Genomic DNA, 27,774 nt, shown 5'->3' with positions numbered 1-27,774 from the left:
TGTTGTTCCTTTGCAGCAATATTTATCTCACCTTGAGTGAGTGAGGGCCATGCTGCTTGAAAGTGTAATAACTTCAACACCTTGCCTATGTCTGTGATTTAAAACTAAGCGCTACTCAGCTCTTGTAATGCCCCTGACCTCCACCAGAGAGAGATTCTTGGTTATTCCTTGTGGGCAAATATGTCCATGGATCAGTGGATCAGGGACTGTTGAATCAGATATGTGTCCCTCTCTACACGTCACGGTTTGTAGAGATCAAAAATTTCCCTGAAAACACCCAGGTTTAGGAAGCCAGGTGATCAGCCAGCTCTGAGGCCTAACTAGGGAAGCCAGAATCCTGCTCCCAGGACAGGGCTGGGATGGGGACGTCTGTGCTGATGTCATCTCCAGCTGTGAGCTCCAGAGCAATGCTGTCTGGGATGAGGGTCTGGGGCATCCTGAGCTCCGGGAGAAAGCTGGGTGCAGTTAAGGGCTCTATGAAGATTGTATGTGGTGGCAACGCTGTTGGGATAACCCATGGGTAGCCTAGAGAAGAAGTACTGTGTCCCACTGCAGGTGAAGGTGAATTAAGGCAGAGAGACTATTGAAATAGGCACTGAACAGAACATGATAGCTGAATCTATAACAGCACAATATTTACCAGTTGTTGATTGGATGGGGTCAGTAAGTTCCATAATACTGGGTGTTGGGGTCTTAATGAAAGGATTACAATGTTAAGGTTGTAGTAATCCACCGTGAAGCACCATTTATTTTTTTCCAGGCTTAAGCAGAGGCAAGACTGAGCTGTCAAATGGAGAAGCAGTAGAGAGAATCACCCTTTTATTAATTAGGTTTTATATATTAAGTTTTAAACTTGAAGGTCCTGTACATCTGAATTGTGTCTCTCCCAAAATTACATACTGAAGCCCTTACCCCAGTACCTCAGAATGTGCCTGAATTTACAGATACAGCCTTTAAAGGGTGTGGTTAAGTTAAAGTGAGACCATTAAGGTGGGCCCTAATCCAACATGACAGGTGTCGCTATAAAAGAAGAAATTTGGAGACATAAAGAGACCTCAGTGCTGGGTGTGCTCATAGGAAAGGTCATTTCAGGTCGGGAGAGAGGCCTCAGAGAAACCAAATACCCCACACCTTGGTCTTGGAATTCCAGCCTCCAGAACAGGGAGAAAATAAATTTCTATTGTTAAAGTCACCCAGTGTCTGGTAGCCCTAGCAGACTAACACATCTTGCTATAACTTACGTAGAGTCATATTAACTATTTTAACTGGGGACCTGCAAGGTACAATTTGTCTCATAGTTATAGCAATATTAACTATTTTTACTGGGGACCTCCAAGGTCCAAGCCAATTTGCAAGTGCCAAAGACTTAATTGAATCATATCTATTATTCATTGTGTTAGAGCATGTTTTAGGGCAACGAGTATTATGCCTATGCAAAATTTAGGCAAAACTACAGTTAAAATAAAGCATGGCTATTTTTCCTCTATAGTTATTTTCCCAGGATTACAGGCATTGCAGTGTTTAAATTTAGTGAGATTCACAGGTATAACTGTAACTTGAGTCCCAGCATTGACTAAGTTCATGAAGCTTTGTCAATTGGTGCATTTTAACATTTGTTAATCTGGAGCCCATGCTGCACAGGCACAAAAGCCAATCATGGCCCCTTTTATCCCTTTGTCATATAAATCCTTATAGTAAATTTTGTGTTTCCAATTGGGTCAAGTTATGGACCTTTGTTTTATTACATATTTATGTTACTGGGAAGGGGCACTGTTCCAGGCCCCAACAGAGAATTCTTGGATCTCGTGCAAGAAAGCATTCGAGGCAAATCCATAAAGTGAAAGCAAGTTTATTAGAGAAAGTAAAGGAATAAAACAATGGCCACTCCAGTGGCCAAGCACGGAGGCTCATGCCTGTAATCCCAGCACTTTGGGAGGCCGAGGAGGTGGGTGGATCACCTGAGGTCGAGAGTTTGAGATCATGGAGAAACCCTGTTTCTACCAAAAATATTAAAATTAGCTGGGTGTGGTGGCGGGCATCTGTATTCCCAGCTACTCAGGAGTCTGAGGCAGAAGAATCACTTGAACCCAGGAGATGGAGGTTGCAGTGAGCTGAGATCACACCATTGCACTCCAACCTGGGCAACAAGAGTGAAACTCTGTCTTAAGAATAATAATAATAATAATAATAATAATAACAATAATAATAATAATAAAAGAATGGCCACCCCATAGGCAGAGCAGTGGAATGGGGTGCTCAACTGCTTGTACTTATTGTTACTTTTTGATTATATACTAAACAAGCGGTGGATTATCAATTAGTTTTCCAGGAAAGGTGTGGGCAATTCCTGGAATTGAGGGTTCCTCCCCCTTTTAGACCGTATAGGATAACTTCCTGACGTTGCCATGGCATTCATAAACTCTCATGGTGCTGGTGAGAGTGTCTTTTAGCATGCTAATGCATCATAATTAGCGTGTAATGAGCAATGAGGACAACCAGACGCCACTTTCATCACCATCTTGGTTGTGGCTGGCTTCTTTACCGCAACCTGTTTTATCAGCAAGGTCTTTGTGACCCGTATCTTGAGCTGACCTCCTATCTCATCCTGTGACTTAGAACGCCTACTTTCCTGGGAATGCAGCCCAGTAGGTCTCAGCCTTATTCAAGATTCTCCAGGCTTGAGGGTGGGGCCTTATTTACCCAGCCCCTATTCAAGATGGAGTTACTCTGGTTCAAAAACCTCTGGCATTTATATTAAAATATATGGAATATATGAAACATTACATGTATGTAATTTTCAATATTCATTTTATTTTCATCCCTGGTGTCTAGGCCTGCCCTCTCCCCCATTTCCCGGCTTCTGGCTGCCCAAAGCCAAGGTTTTGAGTTACTGTCTCTGGCTGACAACTCAAAGTGTGGACCTTCTAGGGGGCTTGTAGGAGGCAGGGTGTGGGGTGGGGATCACAGGCAGCCCAGCCTCTTTCCCAGGCTCTCCAATCCCCTCTAAGGGGGTGGGATTTACCCTTGGAACCTAGACACCTCCCTTTCCGGCTGCACACACCCCCGCCTGCTCTTTCCTCTAGAAATGCAAAACTCCATCACTGCACACTCCTAGATCCCTGCCGCAGAAGAAATCTTTGAAAAATGAAGTGGCTTCCTTTCAGGACAATATCACCATTTATAGTTTCCTGCTATTTACATCATATACAATTTTATCTGAGTTGGGCAGAGGGCAAATGACACTAAAAACCAATGCAAAAGAGAATCAATCACAAGATTTTTTATCACAGTATCAACCAAAATGCTCAATCTTACATGAAAGAGATATTTTTCCACTTTGTTCTTTCATAATTGTGACTTCTTTTCCTCTGGGTGTATATGTCACACATTTGTTTGCATTTTCAAATGGGCTACAATTTGTAATTCCAACTTGGCTTGAAAATGCAATTCCATATCTAGACATGTAGTTAGGTAATATTTTTCAGGAAATAGAATGTATTTACTATCTGTATCCAATGATTTCACCCACGTTCATTCATGGGCACTCCTGCTACCTTGTGGGGGAAACCAAGAGGGATCGGGGCAAGTGGTGCCCTCAAAGGAGAGACAAGCTCCAATTATTAAAATATTTCAAATCCTCAGGTCTTTGTATACAAAATAATTTAGGACATAATTACTTTTTAGTTTAAATAGCCAAACTTTTTACTTGTGCTATTTTTTAAAACTAAATTTTATTGAGGTATTGATATGGAAAAGAGACAGGGAAATACTGCATAGAAGAGGGTGGCTCCCCAGCAAAGGCCCCACCCTCAAGCCTGGAGACCCATGGCCCTAACTGGGAACAGGCATTTCTGTTTTCGTACCCACAAGTTGCCCTTTGGCCCACCACACCCCCATATCCTGTACCCATATAAACCCCAAACCCCAGGCTCCAGGAGCAGATGAAGAGATGAAGAGAAAAGCAGACAAACAGCAGAATGGTGTGGCAGAGAAAGCAGGAAGATGAGGAACACCTGAATGCTGAGAGGAGTTCAGCTGGGGGTGGTCAGAGAGGATTTTGGCTGCTGGATGGCCAAACTCCAGGGGAAGATCATCTTCCCACTCCATCCCCCTTTCCAGCTCCCCATCCATCCCTACTAAGAGCCACTTCTACCCCTCAAAGAAACCCCTGCATTTATCCTTCAAGTCTGTGTGTGACCTGATTCTTCCAGGATGCTGGACAAGAGCTTGGGATACAGAAAGCTGTCACAATGACCCTCTGCTTTTGCAGAAAGGCTGAGGGTCCACTGAGCTGGTTAACACTCAAGCCGTCCACAGATGCCAAGGCTAAAAGAGCACACTGTAGCACACACCCACTTGGGCTCCTGCACCTGTCCCTGTGCGTGATCCCCCTCCCGTAAGGGGTTTGAATAGGCAGAGAGCCACACTACCTTGTCACACGTCCTGTGAGGGGGGCCAGGGAACTCTCCCGCTTCAGTGTAATTTGTGTTTACTATAATTAAAATGCAGTTTGATGAGTTATGAGTTTTTTAACCTTATTTTTATAGCAAAATTTATTAAATATACAATAAAAATATGTTTAAGAGGCACAGTTTGACTATAAGCATCTTAGTACATGGAATGGTTAACAGTTGTTAAAATCTCAGTTTCATCAAATTGGGAAAATATCCAGTGTGACTGAATAGGAGCAATACCAAATTCGAGAATATTTATTAAATATTTTATTACTCATTAGAAATCGAAGTATCCCAATGTGAAATCAGTGTGACCTAAAGCAAGCAACTCACATCACCTTGGAATCATGATTTCTTCTTCAGGATAGATAAGGGGATTAGACTAAAAGATGTCTTAGGTCCCTACAGTTCAAAAGTGCTACGACTTCCAGTCCATGCCCACAGAACACCGACTCCTACCCCTCCCTCTTGGAAACCCTCCTGCTGCACCTCCCATCCCTCCACACCCTCCTGCTTTTCCTGCTGCTCTTTCCTGATCTCCAGCGGCCTCTTCCTAAATGCTGGCATTCCCCAGGCTTTACCCTTGGGCCTCTGATCCTGCACTGCCTGCTCTTCACAGCTGCAGCAGCTGCCTGCCTGCTCGTAACTTCCAGGTCTGTATGTTGCGGCCCCACGTCCTGGCCCCAGCATCCCGGAAGCACACCAGACGGCTGCTGGACATTTGTCCATGGAAGTCCACAGGCACATCCAACTCCCCATGCCCAGATTCCCCCCCTTCACACCTCAAATGCTGCTTCTTTTCCCATTTTCTTTATTTCAATAAAAAGCACCAGCACTCATTTTAACCTCAAAATCACTGAGTTATTTAATATTCCTATGGCATAGTAATCTATGTATTGGACATGAGAAAATGGACGCTTAGGGAAGTGAAGGAACATGTCTAAGGCTACACAGCCAGTCAGTGGTGGAGTCTGGATTTGAACTCAGGTGTGTCTGACTTGAAGGCTAGGGCCCCGAACCCTGTCATCCACCCTCATGTGCTTCAGGCGGGAACGTGGGTGCTGTCCTAGATGCCTCCTGTCACCATGCACGGCCACTCCGCCAGGACTCACAGGCACACAGGGCTCTTGGATCAGCCCCTCGGACCTCTGGCCCAGCTTGGTCAATCCACCCCCATCCTTGCTTCACCCCTAACACAGCCATCTTCCAGCCAGTCTTCCATCTTCCTCTCTTCAAGCCATACTTCACATTGAGAAAAGGTGCTTTTGCTACAGTACAAGTGACACCACTCCCTGGCTTACAAGGTGCTGGTGGCAACCAGAAGCTCCAGGGATAGGAGCAAACCTCGCACTCACAACAGCCTCTGTCTGCAGCTCCCGCATGGGGGTGGTCCTCACTAGCCACTATTTCATATTTGTGAACTTGTTTGCTTGTTAAAATGTATTTTTAACCCCCAAATCAATACTCGTGTTGCTTTCACAATCACAGGAAAACATGTGCAGAGCAGGGCAACAATTTGAGCCATCGGCCTCCCAGCGGAGGCCATGCAGGGCCCCATGCTGCCTTCTTGTTCCTACTCTCAACCTGCAAACCAGTCTTCTCATGGTCTATATAGTACCACTTTTTTTGCAGTTTTGAGCTTGTTGTTGGAGATTTCACAGTTTGAAACGGCCTCTAAGCATAATGCTGAAGCGCTGTCTAGTGTCCTTATGAGCAAGAAGGCTGTGATGTGCCTTACAGAGAAAACGCTTGTTAGCCAAGCTTGGTTCAGGTGTGGGTTCTAGTGCTGCAAATTGTGAGTTCAACGCTAATGACAAGCACTACAGTGCATCCAGAAAGAGGAAGGGGAGCTTCACCAACCTGTACACGAGGCTGCTCGGGAAAGTGCAAAACTAACACCACTGGTGTGTGGCGAAACCATGGAAAAGCAGCTACATTTGTGACTTCATGAGATGATGACCAATGAGAGCACAGCGGGCAGCACTGTTGTGAGGAGAGCCAAAAAGCGGCCTTAGCTAATGCTGCCTGGCTGGCGCCTTTCAAAAGGCAGCATGGCATGGAAAGTGTTAGCTTTTCAGCAGCGGCAGCTCTGTAGATCAGGAAGTACTCTACGGGAAAAGGGTATGTGGAGAGCAGTTTTCAACACTGATGGGACTGGCTTGTTTTACAGGGATGTTGGAAAATGAAGCCATGGAACATGAATGGTGCCTTGGCAGTTGAAAATATTGCAACCAGAGGCTTGCAGGAACCTTACCCTGTGTTTCCCCAGAAGCAATACTTCAGGACCCGGAGGCAAGTTTACAGAACATAACCACAGCAAATCACCAGATAGGCCGTGCTCCTCACTCTCCTGCCGCGACGGCTGCAGCTCACTGAACCACAATTGCCTGAAGACGCTTTTCCTAGGGGCCCTCTCCCATCCGTCTCATCACCGACGCTCATCCCTTAAACTTCAGCCCCAGTCATCCACAGGATATGTCTCTGGACCCTGCCTCCAGGGCACTGAGAGTTTTCTTATATAGCACTTTTATTTTATTTTTAAATTTGACATACAGTACCCACACCATATTTGATTGACGCTATGTTTCTATGTTATGGTATCTAGCACAGTGCCTGACTCATAGAGAGGAGCAGAAAATATTTGTTGAAAGAAGAATAAAGTTTAACAGTATTCATTCAATTTATTCATTCTTCCTAAATGAAGTTTCTTGGGTCTTACATTTTTAATTGATAAAATAGTCTTAAATTAACATTCAAATAATAGCTGTTCCCTGAAATAATCTAGAGAAGCCCTGTTCCCTCTCTTTTTGAGCTACCTATAATAACATTCTGCTGAGCCAACATGGAGCAGTTCTCCCGGCACATCCTACTTGGGGAAACCGTGGCAGTGACCGTCATTAATAGGAGTCACAGAGCCCCTCCAGCCTCTAGACTATGCTGCCAAGTCTGTATGGTGAAGGCCCTGAGTCACCACAACACTGAAATTGTTTGAGGTGCTCTGGACGCAGGAAACACTGCCTGGCCATGGAGCACTCTAGCGGAGGAGAGGTGAGGATTACCCCTGGCCATGGAGCACTCTAGCGGAGGAGAGGTGAGGATTACCCCTGGCCATGGAGCACTCTAGCGGAGGAGAGGTGAGGATTACCCCTGGCCATGGAGCACTCTAGCGGAGGAGAGGTGAGGATTACCCCTGGCCATGGAGCACTCTAGCAGAGGAGAGGTAAGGATTACCCCTGGCCATGGAGCACTCTAGCGGAGGAGAGGTAAGGATTACCCCTGGCCATGGAGCACTCTAGCGGAGGAGAGGTGAGGATTACCCCTGGCCATGGAGCACTCTAGCAGAGGAGAGGTAAGGATTATTCCTGGCCATGGAGCACTCTAGCAGAGAAGTGAGGATTACCCCTGGCCATGGAGCTCTCTAGTGGAGGGGAGGTAATGGATTACCTGCTGGATCATGGCCATATGAAACAGAAAGGTGTGGGGCTCTAGTAAACCACCAAGTTAACTGAAACTGGGAAAGAGCCAGGTTGGCAGAACATGGACCTAACCCAGTCTGCAACCCTTTTGTGTGAAAAACCACAGCCGTTATCTTGCAACTTCAGAAATGAAAAGGCGTGTGGGTTACAAGACAGCTAAAAGCAGCAGGGCGTTTCCCTCAGGCACCAGAAGAGGAAACCCCTGGCAGTTAAAATTATTCCAACATATTCTTAGCATATAGCACAAGCTCACCTGCACATAGCCACATCCAGCACAACCTTAGAAAACTTCCCTCCAGCCCTTTATCTTTGCAGACAGCCCCTTCTCTGCTGTGCTGCATGTTGCATTCTTGCAATGTATTTTCATAGTTTCTGTAATAAACTTGCCATTCTTTACTCACAGTTGTCTTGGTAAATACCTTTACTACCCACGACAACCCTGGCCCCAGCAGTCGCACCCACAACAAAAGGGGCCCATGAGGAATTCTGCCGGGTGATGTCGGCAATATAGAGCTCAGGCTCTAACCGGAGGCAGCCAAGCTCCAGCCATTCCATCTTGAGCTTCTACCATAAGAGGAGCAACCCAGGACATCAGTAGCCTGGGAAGGAGAGAATGGCATTGTCCACAGGGACCTAAAGCCAGAACACCTGTTTCTGGCTGCTTCACCTGAACATTAAGGTTGCAGACTCTGGCTTCAGTAACTGTTGGCAACAAGCTGAACACCCTCTGGGGCAGCCCCCTTGTGCTATCTGGGAATTCTCCTAAGGCCATAGGCACACTGGTCCACAGTGGTGCTGTGGAACCTGGAGTCACCCTCTGTAGCCTGGACACTGGGTCCCTGCCTTTTAACGGACACAACTTCAGGAAGCTGCAGCAATGAATACTGACAGGAATGAAACACAACACCTCTTACATATGTGTGGAGGGTGAAAACCCACTGAAAACATTTCTCATCCTCGACTCCAGCAAGAGGGGCACCTCAGAAAAACCCACAAGGGCCCCATGGAGGAACACCAGCAGAATTTCAGCATGAGAAGGAACCAGAGCCACCCGGACGCTAAGCTCTCCCTAACCCCAAGAGTCCTGGCAAATTGAGCTCATGTTGTCCATGGCTTGCGAGTGAGACTGAATCCAGGACCCGCTGATGGGCCACCGAATTGAACCTGGACTGTATGCAAACATCCCAGCGTGGACGGCTCCAGCATCACAGTGAATCCCCTGCCTTCAGCTGATGCCATCACCATCTGCAATCCTTTCCCTTTCTGCATGACACAGCTTAGGGTCTCTGCGAATCCAAAGCTGAGGTTTCAGCCATTCCCACCTTTACTTCCTCCTGGAAGAGCAGCAGCCCGGAAAATCGGCAGCCTGGGTAGGACCAGGGTCAGGGCAGAAGCCACAAGGACAGCCAAGGTGCCTGCCAGTCCCTACCTAACCTGGAAATGAAAACCACCAATTCCAGAACAGCCCCCAGTGTGGCCCTGTGGCGCCCCCATGGCAGCAGCAGCAGTGCAGGCACCATAAGAAGCCAGTGGCTGCCAGGGCGCGTCCTCCAAGGAAACATCCTCCCCAGGCAGCTCCATCAGGTGCGACACTAGCAGAATTTGCCTGCAGGCATGACCTCAGCCACTCCCTCCTACCAACACCCATGCTTCAGGCCAGTGCAAAAGACCCGGCATGAGCTCAAAGGAGAGTGGGGGTGAAGAAGCCTCACAGGGTGGACAGGTGAGGGCCAGGAATAAAATGAAGGATGTGTGTGTGGGTGTAGGGGGTCAAGTGCATCCTGGTGCTTTCCACGGAGCATGCAGACCCCGAGTTCCACAGAGCACACAGGCTCTGAGTACCACAGAGCACAAGGACTCTGAGTTCCATGAATCACACACACCCCAAGTTCCATGGAGCACAAAGGCCCTGAGTTCCATGGAGCCAGGAGACTCCAAGTTCCACACAGCAAGAAGACTTTGAGTTCCATGGAAAATGAAGACCCTGAGTTCCATGCAAAATGAAGACCCTGAGTTCCACAGAGCATGCAGACTGTGGAGTTCAATGAAGCTCAATGAGATGATGCAGGAGATCGGCCAGGAGTGGGATACAAAGAGCTGCTCTGTGTGCACAGCATGTTTGGGCATGCAGCACTTCTGCACACTCAAAAGCATGCTGGGCGGAAGGTTAAATGACAGCCTGTAGCTGGCTGGGCAACCAGAGGAGAGGCTGGCTGGCCTGGGCCCACCTGGGCAAACTTCAGAGACTGTATGATTTTTTCTGGGGCACTTCTCCCCTTCTCTTCTGGGGTGCTTCTCTTGTCTTTTCTTTCATGTTTATGGGGCAGGGGTGATGATTCTATAGAAATAAAGATAAGAAAACTTAATGGCCAGGCATTTAACATCTTATTTTCTGAGCTTCTGCTAATGATGGGTTGTGACTACTGACTTGAGTGGTTCTCATTAGGTTCATCTTAGAGAATACAGGATCATCATTTCCTAGAGCAGGTTGCATAACAATGATATTAACACCAACAGGCACCACCACAGATGGTTCATTTTTAAATTTATTTTGTAGAGATTAGGTCTCATTATATTGCCCAGGCTGGTCATGAACTCCTGGGCTCAAGCAGTCCTTTCACCTCAACCTCCCAAAGTGCTGGGATTACAGGCATGAGTCACTGTGCCTGGCCTGGCAGTTCCTTATAAAGTGAAGTATACACTTATCATATGTAAGCTGACAACTTATATCCACACAAAAACTTCCATGTAAATGTTTATGATAGCTTTATTCATAACTGCTAAAACTTGGAGGCAATCAAGATGCCTTTCAGTAGGTGAATGGATAAACTGTTGTGGATTCACACAATGAACTATTATTCCTTGATTTAAAACTGAGCTAACAAGCCATGAAAAGACACACAGGAAACTTAGATGCATATTGGTAAGTAAAAGGAGCCCACTTGAATGCTATGTACCATAGAATTCCAACCACATGATATTCTGTAAAAGGCAAAACTATGGAAACAGTAAAGAGAGCAGTAGTTGCCAGGGTTGTGGGAGGGGGAGGGTGAAAAAAAGGAACAAGTAGCTGAGGCACAAGGGATATTTTAAGACAGTGAAACTATTCTGCATGCTGCATTAATGATGGATACATGTCATGTCATTACACATTTCTCAAAATTATAGAAGGTACAACACAAAGAGTGACTTCTAGTGAATTTTAGTTAATAATAATGTTTCTACATTGTTCATCATCTGTAACAAATGTACCACAAGGCAAGACTGTAAGGGTAACAACAGGGCATGTGGGCAGGAAACTGGATATATGAGAACTCCCTGTACTTTCCACTCATTTTTCATGTAAATCTAAAACAGCTCTAAAAAAAAGTCCAATAATTAAAAAAAATCCAAAGGACCATCAAGGGCAGAATGGATAAATAAATTACAGTATGTTTATACAATTGAATAAAATAAATAAACTTGCAAGTTAAATGTAATCTCATGGTGGTACACAAACACACACACACACACACACACACACACACAATAGAACATATACAAAAGGAAATGAGGAAATTAAAACATTTCATTACCAAAAATCAATTAAATACAAAAGAATACAGTATGCAGGAAATGAAGAACAAAAAAGCTATAAAGCATATAAACAACCAACAGTATATGACAGAAATAAATCCCTCCTTATCAGTAAATAAACAAAACCAAAAGTTGGTTTTTGAAAAGGTGAACAAAACTGACAAAACTTTAGCTAGATTGACTAAGAAAAAGAGACTCAAAGCCAAAAATAAAAGTGGGGCATTATTACGAATTCTACGGAAATAAAGAATTATAAGAGGTGTATTATAAACAACTGTTTGCCAAGAAATAGGACAGTCTAGATAAAATAGACAAGTTCTTAGGTATACAAAACCTACTAGGACTGAATCATGAAAAAACAGAAAATTAGAATAGACCCCATAACTACTAAGAAGACTGAATCAGTCATCAAAAACTTTCTGACAAAGAAAGGCCCTGAATCAGATGGCTTCACTGGTGAATCTTATCAAACATTTAAATAACACTAATCCATCTCTTCTAAAAAACTGGAAATCAGAGAACATTTCTAAACTCATTCTATGAGGTCAGCATTACCCTGATACCAAAGTCAGAAAAAAAGTAGACAAGAAAACTAGAGACACGTATCACTTCCCTGATGCATATCAATGCAGAAATCCTCAACAAAATACCAACAAACTAAATTCAGCAGCATATTAAAATAATTATACACTATGACCAAGTAAAATTTATTCCTGGAATGCAAGGATGGTTGAACATTCAAACATCACTGCATTAGGAGAATGGAGTGGTAAATCACATGATTATCTCAACAGATGTAGAAAAAGCATCTGACAAAATTTAAATACCCTTCCATGAAAAAACACTCAGCAAATGCAGAGGGGATGGAAGCTACCTCAATATAATAAAGATCATATATGAAAAACACACACTAACATCATACTTAATGGTGAAAGACTGACAGGTTTTCTACTAAGATAGGAACAGAGCAAGGAGACCTGCTTTCACCACTTCTATTCAAAATGGCTTGGAAGTTCTAGCCAGAACAATTAGGCAAGAAGAAGAAACAAATGGCATCCAAACTGAAAAGAAAGAGGTAAAATTATATTTGTTTGCAGATGATATGATCTTAGATGTAGAAAACCCTAAAGATTACACACACACACACACACACACACACACACACACTCCTGTTAGAATAAACAAATTCAGCTGAATGGTAGGATACAAAATCAGTGCACAAAAATCAGCTGTGTTTCTAAATACTAATAATGAATAATCTGAAAAGGAAATTAAGAAAATTCTATTTACAATAGCATCAAAAAGAATAAAATACTTAGGAATTAACTAAACCAAGAATGTAAAAATCCCAATGATGTCCTGTGCAAAACAGAAAAATTCATCCTAAAATTCATATAAAATTTCAGGATCCAGAATAGTCCAAACAATCCTGAAAAAGAACAATGTTGGAGGACTCATACTTCCTGATTTCAAAACTTAGTACAAAGCTACAGAAATCAAAACAATGTGGTGCTGGCATAAAGACAGACATATAGACCAACAGAATAGACTAGAGAGCCCCAAAATAAACTCTCACATATATCGCCAAGCGATTCTTGACAACTCAACAACAACAAACAACCAATTGATTCATCTGTGTTGTATATGTTCTATAATTCTATTTATATGATATTTTAGAAAAGGTAGTATTATAGGGATAGAAAATGATTAGTGGTTGCCAAATAATGCGGTTGGGGAAGGGGTTAACTACAAAGAGGCGTCAAGAATAGAGAATCTTAGAGGTGATGAGACAGTTCTGTTACTGTGAACGTGAATGTATAACTCTATACAGTTGTCAAAACTCATGAAACTGTATGTTACAAAGAATGAGTTTTATTCTATATAAATTTAAAAATCAACAAAGATGGTGGGTGGGTCAGATGGAATGCAGTTGGTGACAAATGAATTTTACTGAATTAAAAATATTGACTAACCCATATTGAAGAATGTGGGGGAAAAAAGTCTTCACCTAAGTAACCTTGGAAAATACTGTTTTGACTGCATACTGTAAGACTCAAGAACTGCACACAAACATAGTGTATTCTGGTTGGCAAATTTGTTTCAGGATATGGGTTAGCAATTCTGAAATGATTTTCCATGTTAGCAAATATATTTTAGAAAATTAGAGCCCAGTTTCTCTCTTTAGGTGAAAGAGATATAAATAAACAAAGGGAGAATGCTAGAATAAACCCTAAGGTGCTGTACTGGACTTAGGAATGTCAGTATGAACCCATGTCTCTTTTAATGTATCTGTTTAGATGGACAGATGTAGATAGGTAGATGCTGAGTTTGTATTCATGCATACATGTTTGGAAACATTCACGTGTTTCCAAACTATGCTGAGAGGGCCTCGAAGCAGTGATATCCCAGTATTAATGAGCACACCCAGTACCCAGATCCTGGTTTCTAAATACCATTCTCCTATAAAAGAAACCAAGGCTTCTTGGAGAAATGACTAATTCTAGGCCTGCCATGAAAAACACGAGATGAGATTAGAGCAACTTGCAGTGCCAGAAAATAAGAAAGTGCTTTTAAAAAATATAAAACGGTGGGGACATGTCAAAAGAAGCCAACCTGGAAGAGCTATGACTCAAGGTGGAACAATGTGAGTGGCAAACAACTATGACAGCACTAAACTGTAACCAAGAACATAAAATAAATATCCACAAGTCCATACTGATATAGAAAAGATTAAATAAATCAGGAAGGAAAGACAAATCTTCCTTGCAGAAGAATTCCAAGTAATAAATGTTGAAGGAGCACAAACAGAAAACTACCACTAGAACACCACAGTAATCATTACTGCAGGAAAGAGTCATCAACGAATGCAAAAATTTTGGATGAAGAAACAGTATGTTTCTGTGGCCTCAAAACATCTCCCTCCAAATATTTATTATATATTTTTCTTTTTTTTTCCTCTTAATTTCATCTAAAGATCTATGACTAAAGCAAATATAACACTGTGTTATGGGGTTTATGCCATGCAGATGTAAAATTTATGGCAACAACAGCACAAAGGATAGGAGATAAATGGCACTATTCTGTAGCAAGTTTTTCTATTTTACATTCACTGTAATAGTACAATATTAATTCTAGACTGTGAGAATGTTAATGATGCACATTGTAATCCTTGGAGCAACTGCTAAAAAATGAAAAAATGTGTCACTTCAATGCTAATAAAGGAATAAAACAATACAAAAAAGTACTTGTATAAGAATGTTCATAGACCTTTACTATTATGATAGCCCAAAACAGGAAATAACCCAAATATTCATCAACAGAGAAATGTATGAACAAACCACGGTGCATTCATACAACAGAATACTATTCAGCAATACAAAGGAACAAACTACTAAAACACACACTATGGAGGTGTTTCACAAATATTATGCTGAGACTGCTGGACATAAAAATGTATATTGTATGATTTCAAGTAAAATGAACTTACGGTTAAAAAACCCCCACAACAGTACTTTCCTCTGGGGAAGTTAAAAATTGCCTAGGAATGAACATGAGGGTGTTTTCTGGGGATGATTGAAATATTCCATTCTGAAAAGAGGTGAAGGTTATATGGGTGTATTTATTTTTCAAAGCTGTACAATTAAGACTTGTGCCTTTCAATGCATGTGTATCTTACCTCACCAAAAAAGAACTAAAAAAAAAAGATAAAATGAAGGGTAGTAGGGAAAGGGCTGTGGTACAGAAGAAACAAAAATGGCACATGATTATTAGCTGTTGAAGCTGGATCACGGCTCTATTATACAATTTTGTTCAATTTTTATATATTTACATTTTTCTGTAACGAAAAGACTTGCACAGAAAGACAAAACTGATCTGTAATGTCAGCTGTTAAGACACTGGTACATTTGAAGAGGAGGGAGGGAGAAAGCGCTTCTGGGCCACATGAGTGACGCTGCTTCTATTTGTTGGTTACCCACGTGTATCAATTTTGTCATAATATACATTGAGCTTACGGGAATGCTTTATGCATGTATTTCTACATGCATGTTATATATCAACAAAATATTTAAATACCATGTATTTGCACACAAAACTTAGTATCTCAGAGTAACAGCAGCGTTTTTTGTTTCAAAGTGGAACACTTCCATTCACAGCATCAGCAGATGAACTGTAATATTCTGATGTATCTATTAGTGTCCTAACCCTTGGGTGAGACCCCCTAGGTCTTCCCATTTTTGCCTCAATTTGGTAAGTAGCAAGACTCTTATTTCTGACGATGTGATTTTATTTCCCAGCAAAGTCCTCCCCAAACCAAGGCCACAATAACTAGCACGGTGTTCTGCACATCATATGCACTCAGTACTTGTGAAATTGAGTTGAATCAGAAACAAAACAAGGAGCAGAGGTCAAGTCCTGCAAAAGATAGTATGTAAATAATGTAAATAACGCAAGTAAGACTGAAAGGCTACAGCTCAGCAGCAAAGACTTCACATTCGTTTGAGAAACCATTTGCTACTAGTTCATCAAAAGACGTTGGTTTCACGCTGTGGTTCTCAATTCTGGCCACACATTGTAACCAGTTGGAGAGCTTTAAACAGCAAGGATGTCTGGATCCTACCCCAGGGATTCTGATTTCACTGGTCTGTTGCAATTTGGGTTTTGGGAATTTTAAAAGCCCCCTGCCACCCAGGTGATTATATGGTGCATCAGGGGTGAGAACCTTAGCTGTGCCTGGTTTCCTTGTGTGCTGCTGGGATTTGCCTCATTGCAGCATCTCAGCTTTGTGGGGAGGGGTGGTGGGCCATCTTAGAAAACAGCTCTGCCCTGTTAAAATCAAAGGACGGCTTCAAGACGTGCTCAGCTGCTTGACTAAAGTGCAGCAGGAGGAAATGTCTTTTCAGCAGATCTATCTTTACATCACTTGCTTTCAGAGTAAGAGGTTGTTTTGGGCACAGCATTTTGATTTAGTCTGTGTTGAAGACCAGTAATAGCCTACAAATACCAAAATGGGATGAAAAGAATTTCCAAACATGTGGAGTGCTTTATACGTGTTTCTTCAACCTTCCCTGTGTCTACACCCTTTGCAATGCACTTTTACAGCTGCTCCCATCCAGAGTTAGAATCTGTTTCCCAAGACTTGGATCCACCTGGCAGTTTTGGGCCCACTCTCAAAACGTCTTGAATGCTTCTTCCTTTTCTTTCAGAACCCTGCCATCTCCATGACAACAAGGCCAGGTTAGCCTGCTAGAGGATGAAACACTTTGGGGAAGAGAACCAAAGTTGCCCACTCCACAGTCAACTCACTCTCAACAGCAGAGCTTCCTGGTCACCAGCAGCTGACCCCCTTCTCCCATACACACACATGAAGATTGCTATACCTTACAAAGGTACGGCAGGTTTTATATGTATAGTAAGTAATTTATGGCAGGAGCCTGTCATAAATTGCTGACTTGCTCAATCATGAGCTAAATAAGTTTTGGGATGGCTCATTACACAGTAACAGCTAACCAACACACCCAGAGCTGACAGGATGCCAGGATTAACAACATGCTGACTACAAGTTAGCTGGCACACTATAGGGACTGTCTAGGTACTGAATTCCTTTTCCCCTTATTAGAAGTTGGGTCCCTTGAATTATAAAGAAATGCATGTAGACGTGTATGTGCTTAAAACTCACACAGTATCGCACAACACAGGAGGAAATAGATGACAGCCTGACCACTAGGGCAAGGGCCAAATAGCAAGGTAAGGCGTTTGTCTGGAATCTATTCCCTCCAAATCTAAACTCTGGAGGTCAAGGCTGTGGACAGGTCCCACCTCCTGGGACCCTGCTGTCCTCTGATCTCTGGCGGGGAGAATGGCCGCACCAAGCAGCAGATGGGCAGCAGTGGCCTACCTGTGGCCACCTCCTGCTGGCAGCCCCTGCTCTCTCAGGGCACTCTCTCTTCCTTTGGGACTGGGAAGAGATGTGGGTAGGGAGGGGGAGCTCCCTCGCTCCTGGCAGAGAAGTGGGGTTCAGGCCCTTCACCTTCCTGAGTTCAGGGAGTCAGAGCTTTCAGAACATCTTGAATCTGGCTGCTTTGAACAGAGATATGCTAGAAGTGTAAAATATGGAGTGAGTTTTAAAGATTTAGGACAAAGAAATGTAAAATGTTTCATTAATAATTTTATACTGATCACACATTAAAATATTTTGGATACATTGGGTCAAATAAATTATATTATTACAAATCACTTCCACCTGTTTCTCTTTAGTTTCCTTAACCTGGCTAGTAGAAAATTTAAAACTACAGGCAGGCATAGCTCATATTGTTTATATTTGACACGGCTGTCTTAAAGGACTGCCTCCCTTCCGAAGCTCAGGCTGCCTCCAGTCATGGTGGAAGGGGAAGTGGAGCAAGGAAGAAAGGAGGTGGGGTGCCACGCGCTTTCACAACAACCAGCTCTCATGTTCCATAGAGCAAGAACTCACTCACTACCACCGGGACAGCACCAAGCCATTCCTGAAGGATCTGTCCCCAAGACCCAAACACCTCTCACTAGGCCCCACTTTCAACATTGGGAATCAAATTTCTTTCTTTCTTTCTTTCTTTTTTTTTTGCTAGAGGACAGGAAGGTTATAAAATCTGAAAATTTAAATAATTTGTCATTTTGTTGTTTCCATTTGTGAACAAAGGACTTAATAAAAAATTTAAGATTTAACATTACAATAAAATACATTCATTTCAATATCACGCTGGAATTCAACATTGTTTTGCACAGGGGCTGCAGAAACAATGCAGAGCTTCTTCCTCCTCCAGACCCTCACAGCTCAGCAAGCCTGTCAAGGGCTGGTTGCTGGCCACTGCGTTTCCAGTTTTTGTAGGTCCTCTTCCTCCCAGGTGATTAAGGAACAAGGCCAAAGATGTTGGAAGCTTTCAGAAAACACAGGATTTTTCTTTCTGTGGCTCACCAGCATTTTCATTTCTGTTTCAGCAACACCATATGCAGGCCACAGCTGAGCCAAAACACATCATGAATTGAGTCTGAAATCAAATTGTACCTAATATTTACAGCCATGTGCATTACTAAAAAGGGACATATCTTCCAACAATTCCAGTAAGTTCCCAAGACTTAGTTCACACTGGGTACTAGCCTGTGATGGTGCCCCTGTGCTTGTTACTGGGGGCAAAATGGGACAGTGTTTGCTGAGTTCATGGCTGAGGGGCTGCGGTGCCATGCAGGGAGCAAAACTTCCCACTGAATAACACTCCTCTGTGAGAGCGGCATGGCGGCTGAGGTCAGCTGGCTCAAGGCAACTGCCTCCTTGTTTCCTAACAAGCAACATTTTCAGGGAAAAACCCCAGCTTCAATGTAGGAAGGTTTTGATGGTGGCTCAGGCCTGGGACTGAATTAAAAAGGAATAAGGAGATAAAATCCACATTTTAATTATAAACAAATGTCTCACTGAAAAAATTCCAGACCCATAAATCCATCTATGTATTAGTTATTGGAGTAATTTAAAATGTGAGGAAATTATAAAGTGTGTGTCCCTTATTATATATTTCTTCCCCCCCACCACTTTTTAAACATCTAAAGTTCCTAACACATAGATACTCTTTATGAGGAAAAAAAAACCTGTTGACATTGATACAGTTTGAATATTTGTCCCCTCCAAATCTCATGTTGAAATTTGACATCCTAGTGAGACCCTGTCTCTACAAAAAATTAAAAGCTTAGTTGGGCATGGTGGATTGAGCCTGTTATCCCAGCTACTCAGGAGGCTGAGGTGGGAGGACCTCTGGAGCTCCAGGAGTTGGATGCCACAGTAAGCTATGGCTCAGCTCAGCCATGGCTTCTATAGTGAGCTATAACTGCGCTACTTCACTCCACCCTGGGTGACAGAGTGAGATTATCTCTTTAACAAAACAAAACAAAACAGAAGAAAGAAATTTGATTCCCAATGTTGAAAGTGGGGCCTAGGATGGGTGCGGTGGTGCAAGCCTGTAATCCCAGCACTTTGGGAGGCCAGGGCAGGCGGATCACAAGGTCAGGAGATCGAGACCATCCTGATTAACATGGTGAAACCCCGTCTCTACTAAAAACACAAAAAAATTAGCCGGGCATGGTGGTGAGCACCTGTAGTTCCAGCTACCCGGGAGGCTGAGGCAGAAGAATGGCATGAACCCGGGAGGCAGAGCTTGCAGTGAGCTGAGATCATGCCACTGCACTCCAGCCTGGGAGACAGAGCGAAACACCATCTCAAAAAAAAAAAAAAAAAAAAAAGAAAGAAAGAAGAAAGAAATTTGATTCCCAATGTTGAAAGTGGGGCCTAGTGAGAGGTGTTTGGTCTTTGAGGGCAGATCCTTCAGGAATGGCTTGGTGTTGTCCCAGTGGTAGTGAGTTCTTGCTATATGAAACATGAGAGCTGGTTGTTGGAAAGCATGTGGCACCCCACCTCCTTTCTTCCTTGCTCCGCTTCCCTTTCCATCATGATTGGAGGCTTCCTAGGGTCCTCACCAGAAACAGATGGTGGTGCCAGGCTGGTACAGCCTGCAGAATCATAAGCCAAATAAATCTCTTTTCTTCATAAATTACCCAGCCTCAGGTGTTCTTTTATAGCAACACAAAATAGACTAATACAGACATCAATGTGAATATTTAATATTGGAAGGTTTTTTCATTTTCTATTTTGTCTGTATAGCTAACATTAAAGAAGCCAAAGATATAGAATGCTACATCTCAGATATTGCATTTTGTAAAAAACATGAAGGTGAAATCTTTGTTTCTTCAATTACTAATCAATGATAGTTGCACTTTGCCCATTCTATGCAGAATACAGTTCCATGAACCATGGGGAGATGGAAAATAACCATGTCCCAGCCTTCCAGGCAAGTCCCTGGAAGGAATGGCTTGGTGCTGTCCCAGTGGTAGTGAGTGAGTTCTTGCTCTATGAAACATGAGAGCTGGTTGTTTGAAAGCGCGTGGCACCCCTGGTGCCTGGAAGGCTGGGACAGGTAAGATTGCATCTCTGTGCTCTGCAGTGTCTGTCACACAGCAGGCACTTAATGAGAAGGCTGCTGAATGAAAGAATACTTCCAACCAGCCTGGAGCCCAAATGCAGGTTCTCCCTGAAGTTCTGACCTCACGTTGTGGGCATTGTGGGCTTCCATGCACATGTCCACACCACCCGTGCACCCACTTCCTTCCTGGACCTGAGCAGCGCCCCACTTTCCAGCTCCTGCCTGTGAGGGGATAACCAGGCCCCTGGGACCCACAGCTCCAGCAGCTGGAATTCAGAGTTTATGACCTGCTGTTTTCCACATTCCCCCTCTCACCCCCTCAGGACCTGCACCCCGCTGCACTGCACCTTCTATTCTGCTGTCATGGCCTGGAGCTCTGTTCATCTGCTTCAAGCAGCTCTCCACCCCGCTTCCTCCCTCCCCTCCTGCTGGATCTCTTTCTTTCATTGGTTCTTGTCCCGTTCCCTCAGTCAAAGAACTCTCCTTCCACTCTGCCTCATTCACATTCACTTGGGAACCAAAAATTCACCCCACAGCTTAGCATTCACGGTTGTGGAAAAATTCAGGCACCTTCTGGAATGAGACAAATGTGAAGAAGCCAGACATGAAAAAACACTTATATGGATCGACTTATATGAAATGCCCAGAGAAGACAAATCTATTGAGATGGAAACTGGATTTGTGGTTGCTTACAGCTGGGGTAGGTGGTGGGGGGAACAGGGTGATAGCTAAAAGGTACAGGACTAATAAAAATGTTGTAAACTTAACCACGGTTTTGGTTGCACATATCTGTGATTATACTAAACCCTAGCAGATCATAAGGTATGTGAATATTTCCTCAATAAAGCTGTTTAAAAATAAAAAAAAATTAGGCTGGGCACAGCAACTTACCCTGTAATCCCAGCACTTGGGGAGTCTGAGGCAAGAGGACTGTTTGAGGCCAGGAGTTCAAGACCAGCCTGGACAATAGAGTGAGACCCGATCTCTACAAAAGATTTAAAAAATTTAGCCAAGCATGGTGGTGTGCACTTGTAGTCCTAGGTAATCAGGAGGCTGACGTGGGAGGGTCACTTGAGCCTGAGAGGTGAAGGCTGCAGTGAGCCGTGATGATGCTACTGCAATCCAGCCTGGGAGACAGAGAAACAACCCAACTCAAAAAAAAAAATTATTACGAACTATTTTATACATACAAAATTACACACACACACACACATACACAGACTCACATAAAAGTAAAATAAATAATTGTACCCATCACCTACTCCACTACATTTGAAGCCATCTGCATGGTTGGCCCTTCTGAAATGTAACCCCATCTGGGACAATCATTCATCTGAAGCTTTACAAAAAGTATTATTTCCCTGACTTTCATTATACTTTTATTACATAATAATATCTCTAAATAATATATTGTTTCCCTAAATAATATACTGTTTAACTTTGTAAGTTTTTACACTTTCTATAAATGTGCTGTGTATCTCTGTAACTTGCGTTACTCATTCCACATTGTATTTTCGAGAGCCTTCTATGTTTTAAGTAGTTTCTCATTCAATTCTATATATTGCTTACTAATTAGCCCTTAAATTGAATATACTAAGACCTGCTGGAGAGAGAATTCTTGTGGGATAATGAGTATAAAGTGCTTAAAGCAGTGCCCCATTCATTATAGGTATTCAATATATGTAATACTATACATAATATTTTAATACTGAGTAATTATATACATATTATGATTGCCCCTTTCTTTGTGGATGCATATTATTTCATCAGCTGCACTATGAACTAATAGTTTTCTTTCTTTTAGGGGAGGTGGCAGGGTCTGGCAGTATTGCCCAGGCTAAAGTACACTGGTGCAATCACAGCTCACTGCAGCCTAGACCTCCCAGGTTCAAGGATCCTCCCACCTCAGCCTCCTGAGTAGCTGTATCTATCGGCAGTGCCACCACTCCCAGCTAATTTTTAAATTTTTTGTAGAGATGGGGTTTCACCATGTTGCCCAGGCTGGTCTCTAACTCCTAGCTCAAGTGATCTGCCCACCTTAACCTCCCAAAGTGCTGTGATTACCGGTGTTAGCCATTATGCTGGGCAAGAGTTTTCAAACTACGGTGAAATTCAAGTTACAGAGACCTTTGGGAAATGCCTCATTCTAGGTATTTGAAGCTTCCAGATAGCTAAGATTAAAAATTTTTACATACTAACTTGTTTCTAAGTGTATGCTTTTACATTTAAACAAACTAAAAACATGAGCTTTATAAAAAAATTTCAGCCATTTCCAAATTCTCTTCCAAACTTGTTTAGGAACATACATGACAGAGCTTTGGTCGGATTGTGCAAACTGTTGTGAGTTCTGTTTTTAAAATATTACTTAACTTGTACACTTCCACACATTGGCATGGCACATCATTGCCATTTCCAATATGTTCCTGTGCTTCACCAATTTCCATAGCTGTCAGAGGGAGAGCAGCCCAGGTGACAGGAAATGAAGTTGTCTGGCTCCAAGTCCTTAACAGGAGGACTTCTGGGATCCAGAGTCTTTGCATGGGGCAGATGACATATTCTTAGAGGACGTTCATTTTTTCCACTGTAGCTGCTAGTGCCAGTTTCCACTCCACTGCCTGAGGGTAGGTTGATCTTGAAAGCCCTCACCGATGGATTTGTGGTCACGCCTGGAACCCTGTGCCAAAAGGACTGGGAGGTCCCGTTCAGGAGGGAATCCTCTGACTTATTACTGGCATCTGAGCATCTCCCAGCATGGCTGTTCCTACTTGTAATAAGGTGATGTCAAATGACTTCAGGGCAGTGCTCCAGTTCCCATGAACACATCTGGTCACTCTGGGAGCTTCTGAGTCAGTGAGCTCTCTCCTTACATCCCGATACACTGTTGTTTGCAAAAATATATTTTTATAGGCAAGGTCTTTGTGTTTTGGATTTGCACCCTGATGTAGGCATTAATTTGTTTAAAAGGATAATTTAATATTTTCAGGAAGCTGAACATCTTTAAATTCTCTTTTGATTATTTCTAGTTTTATTGCATTATGACCCAGAAATGTGTACAATTTTTGTTCTTGTATACTCACTAAGGATTCTTTTTGTTTTCAGAGTAGGACCAAAGGTATTTCTACTTGTTTGCAAGTCTGTTGGCTCAGTTTCTAAAGAGTTCATTTTGTTACCATGTTCTTTTAAGTATATACATACAGGTTAGTTATGTTTCCAGTTTCCTGTGCTTTTTATTTTTTTTTTTAAACAAACTTTTCTGGCCCTTCATTCTCTTGGACTTTTCCTTCCATGCCTTATGCTGTAGATACAGTCTATGATCTAGCGTTTGTCAGTTAAGATTGTTTTCAGCTCTGCAGACCAGAAAATCTGACCCACATAGCAAGAACAAGCAAGGGTAGGAGATGAGGTTGAAGAGGCATGCACCAGGTTGTCTGAGCTTTTATTCACTGCAATGAGTAGACAGTGGCAGGGTTTACACTGGGGTGGGGGTATGCTTATATCATGTTTTAACATTTTCAAGAGATCACTCTGGATGCTTGAGTGGAGGCTGGACTGTAGCAGGGCAAGACAGGATGCAGGGAGGTTGGACGATCTTTGGCAGTAGACCAGTAGGAGAGGAAGGTGACTGAAACTGGTTGTGGAAATGGAGATGGTGAATCAGGATGCTGGTTGCACTCAAGAGCCACAGGACTTGCCGTGTGGTTGCATGGGGGTTGGGGGAGAAGGGAAAAGAGTCAGGGATGACTCTTGGTGCTCCCCTCAGGGAAGAGGCCCCAAGCCTAGTGGTTATCAACAGATGGATGGTATTTAAAGCTATGAGACTGTGTGGGATCATTCTGAGAGGATCATTAGAGATCTGGTGGAGGAGGAGCAGGAGGATGAAGATAAAGGTGAGAGGGAATCCAGGAGAGAAGGTCCCTAAAATCCAGAAGAAAGGGTGGAAATCCTCAATTGTATCATCTGTGTCAAATGCAGCTAAATGACTGAGATAAAAGTCATTTCAGCAAAGTATCCTGGAGGAAAGCTCGAAAGGAGTGGGTGCAAGAGAGGATATGAGGTGAGGTAGTTGCATGGAGCAGAGAAACAGAATGGTAAATGGAGAGAAATCTGGGGTTAAAGAAGGTCCATTTGTTTAACACACAGCATTAAGGAATGCTTGTGTGTGGACACTAGCAAAAAATCGGTACAGAGAACCCCAGAATTCTGGGGTCATAGCCCGAAAGGACTCCTTAGCTCCAAATTTACTTGAAGTTACAGCTTCCATCTTTAAATTAAATGGGATTTTTTTTTTTTTGCCATCTATTTCATAACACAGGATGTGACACAGAATAGATCCGAAATTATTACTTTCCTGGAAGAACACATCTTAGTTTTTAATATCGAAACTGTATAGCAGCTATTTATCTCACAAATCTTTTTTCAGGCTGGGTGCGGTTGGTGACTCATGCCTGTAATTCCAGCACTTTGGGAGGCCAAGGCAGGAAAACTGCTTGAGTCTAGAAGTTCGAGACCAGCCTGGGCAATGTGGGGAGATGTAGTTTCTACAAAAAATTTAGAAATTAACAGACATGGTGGCGCACACCTGTGGTCTCAGCTACTGGGGAGGCTGAAGCAGGTGGATCGCTGGAGCCCCTATCATGGTGCAGTTCCGGCAAAAGAGCAAGAACCTGTCTCAAATTTTTTGGGTGATGGTTGTAGACATAATGTTTGAGCTTTCAAAAATTACAACATTTTAAACTAAATAGTTTGCTGGAAAAAGCCACATGTTGCTTCCAGAAACAACTGGTAGACCATCAGGATCATGACAGTCACTTAAAAAGCTTTGATGTGTTGACAAAGGGGAGGTTCAGGTGACAAAGGGGAGGTTCAGCAAAAGGATGTTGCTGGTCTCAAGCCACAGCTACTGCATCTAAGGCAACTGCATGTTAACAACCATATCAAATGTGGGTGACCAAGTGGCAACATTTAAGCATTTTACATCCTAACTTATGTGCAACTTAAATCTACTGCCACACTGTGAGTTAGGAAATTGGTAGGTTTTTTTCTATTGACTTGCTGTGCCCTATAATTTTTCCTATTTAAAATAATGGGAAACAAGTTTTCAGTTTTTTTCTCAGAAAAAGTCTGACATTTCAGGCACAGATATGTCTGACAGTTATTACCAGCCGAAGAGTTTCTAGCTTTTTCATCGTAAAATTTTAATTACTTACCTTGGAAATTACTTAACTTCGTTCCTTCCAAATCTGGTAGTAAAATGGGTGCTCCAGAAAGCTTTGCTCGTCTCTGCACAGACCTGGGGCTTGAGGAGCCTGCAGCCACGAAGTACAGGACGTCATCAGAATGGAAAAGTGATCCAGATGGTCCCGCAGGAGCAGTGCTGGGGCGCAGAAGTGCAGCCTGTGCACGGAGGGTGGGAGGCCTGCGGGCTCGCCGGGGCTCGGGACTGTGTTCTTGCGGCCGAGAGGCCCACGCAGGACAAGGAGGCCCTGACCCAGGTTGTTGGAGCCCGCGAAGAGGGAGTGAAGCCCCAAGGGGCGTAAGGGTGATCAGACGTGCGACCAAGCTTCCCGTCTGCATGGCAAGGGGCTGGGCCTTTCCATTGTGATTTTTCTCCCATTATGCCGGGCGCATAGCGGGCCCTGGGGCGGAGGGACCGGTGCGGGCGTTCTGTCAGCCCGGGGTCCTGGAGGCCGGCGGGGGGATTCGCAGCAGCCCGAGGGACGAAGGGACGGCAGAAAGGAGTCTCTACTTCCAGGTTCCCAGTGATCGCTATGTTCCTTACAAGCAGTAAACTGACGACTTCAGACACCGGCCACGGAGCTCCACACGCAGTCCTCAGCCAGCCCCGCCGGCCAGGCGCACAGCGCATGTCTCGGGGGCGGGGCAGGCGAAGGGGACGGGGCGGGGCGGATCAGAGCGGAGGAGGCGGAGCCGGGCGGGGTTGAGGGGACGGGGCGGGGGGCGGAGAGGCAGGGGGCAGGGGGCGGGGGGCGGAGTGGGCGGGGCGGAGTGGGCGGGATGAGGCGAGGCGAGGCGGGGGGAGGGGACGGGGCGGGGCTTGGCGGGGGCGGACCCGCCCAGCGCTGAATCCAAATCGTATCTAAGCTATTTTCTAGCTCTGACATCCTATACATCACTGCATATGTGCATAGCATGCCAAATACTGTATAAACCAATATTGGTTTTTTTTCTTCTCGGGAGGTACTATATAAATAAAGTATGTACATCGTATCTAATATCAGAACATTCAAATCCCATATTGAAAAGACTATAAATTGACCATAATCCTATGATTCTGTTTAGCAACAGTGCGTTCCTTCTCAGTCTTCACTTTTAAAATATCTAACAGGCTCGATGTCTTGAGGCTTTTTCTTTTTAAACCCAACATCCTTTTTCATATTTATTAGTTTAGTACTTTGGTTTTACTCAATAAAAAGGCGGGGTTAAAAAAAATCTGAATTATTCTGCAATGTTTCAGGCAACAGAGGCTGAAAACAACATTGTTAAGGCGGGGGGACAATTCTTATACTCTATGAGGCTTCTTGTTTAATTTTTATTAAATTTCCAGAATAATAAGCGTAGGATAGCTAACGTTTGTCTGTGCGGGGTAGATTAGTTAACCTTTACTGAATTCACAATATGGCATCAGAGATTTAATCTGTATTTCCTAATTCTTATAAATTAAAGCTGAAGTTTAAGCTTCATTTGCACGTCAGAAATACCACTTGCCATGAATAAATAATGTTTTTAGAAGTGAGCATTCCTGATCTCCCTGTTTGTTAAGAATTGTCTTCTTTTTTCAGCTGCTACTCTGCTAAGACAGAGTTAGCCCCTGAGCTATGTTATCAGTTCAAGGCTTTGCAGATAGCGCTGTATTGTGGGGGAAAAATAAACATGGTTTTCAAAAAGGAGGAGAACATTTCTATAACGCTGACACTTTTAGTAATCAGGGCTATTGATGTCAGATGGCTGTTGGGACAAATGACATCATAAAAAATACAAAATTATGTTTGTTTATGTTCATTTATTTTCAGATTTCCTAGTAGTAAAGGGGCTGTGCTTTCACTCAGGCTTATATGATGATGTCATTTCTCAGACCAGCAGCTATCTGCTAGCATTCTGTCCTGGACTTGGGGCGCATCTGTGACAGTAGCTGGGCCTGTCATCCAGTGAATAGCTCATAGTTGACTCCCCTCCATCAGTATAAGCATGGGTGTGGGTGACTGCATGGTAGAGGGGGCCGGGGTAGCCAGGGACCAGAGGTTAGTG

At 43.5% G+C, this 27,774-nt stretch overlaps 1 protein-coding gene and 1 pseudogene across 1 annotated transcript in view; both read right to left on the bottom strand.

The window, feature by feature from the left end:
* The window catches only part of LOC134737555 (protein FAM182B-like), a 779,394-nt gene that overhangs the window by 459,659 nt on the left and 291,961 nt on the right, over positions 1 to 27,774 (bottom strand). The gene's annotated exons all lie outside the window — the stretch shown is intronic.
* LOC129017543 (putative uncharacterized protein LINC02693) lies at positions 1,834 to 26,367 on the bottom strand (annotated as a pseudogene).

Source organism: Pongo pygmaeus, chromosome 19, assembly GCF_028885625.2.
Source record: "Pongo pygmaeus isolate AG05252 chromosome 19, NHGRI_mPonPyg2-v2.0_pri, whole genome shotgun sequence".
Classification (NCBI taxonomy): domain Eukaryota; kingdom Metazoa; phylum Chordata; class Mammalia; order Primates; family Hominidae; genus Pongo; species Pongo pygmaeus.
Note: the sequence above shows the minus strand (reverse complement) of the source record. Positions and strands in the feature narration are given on the sequence as shown.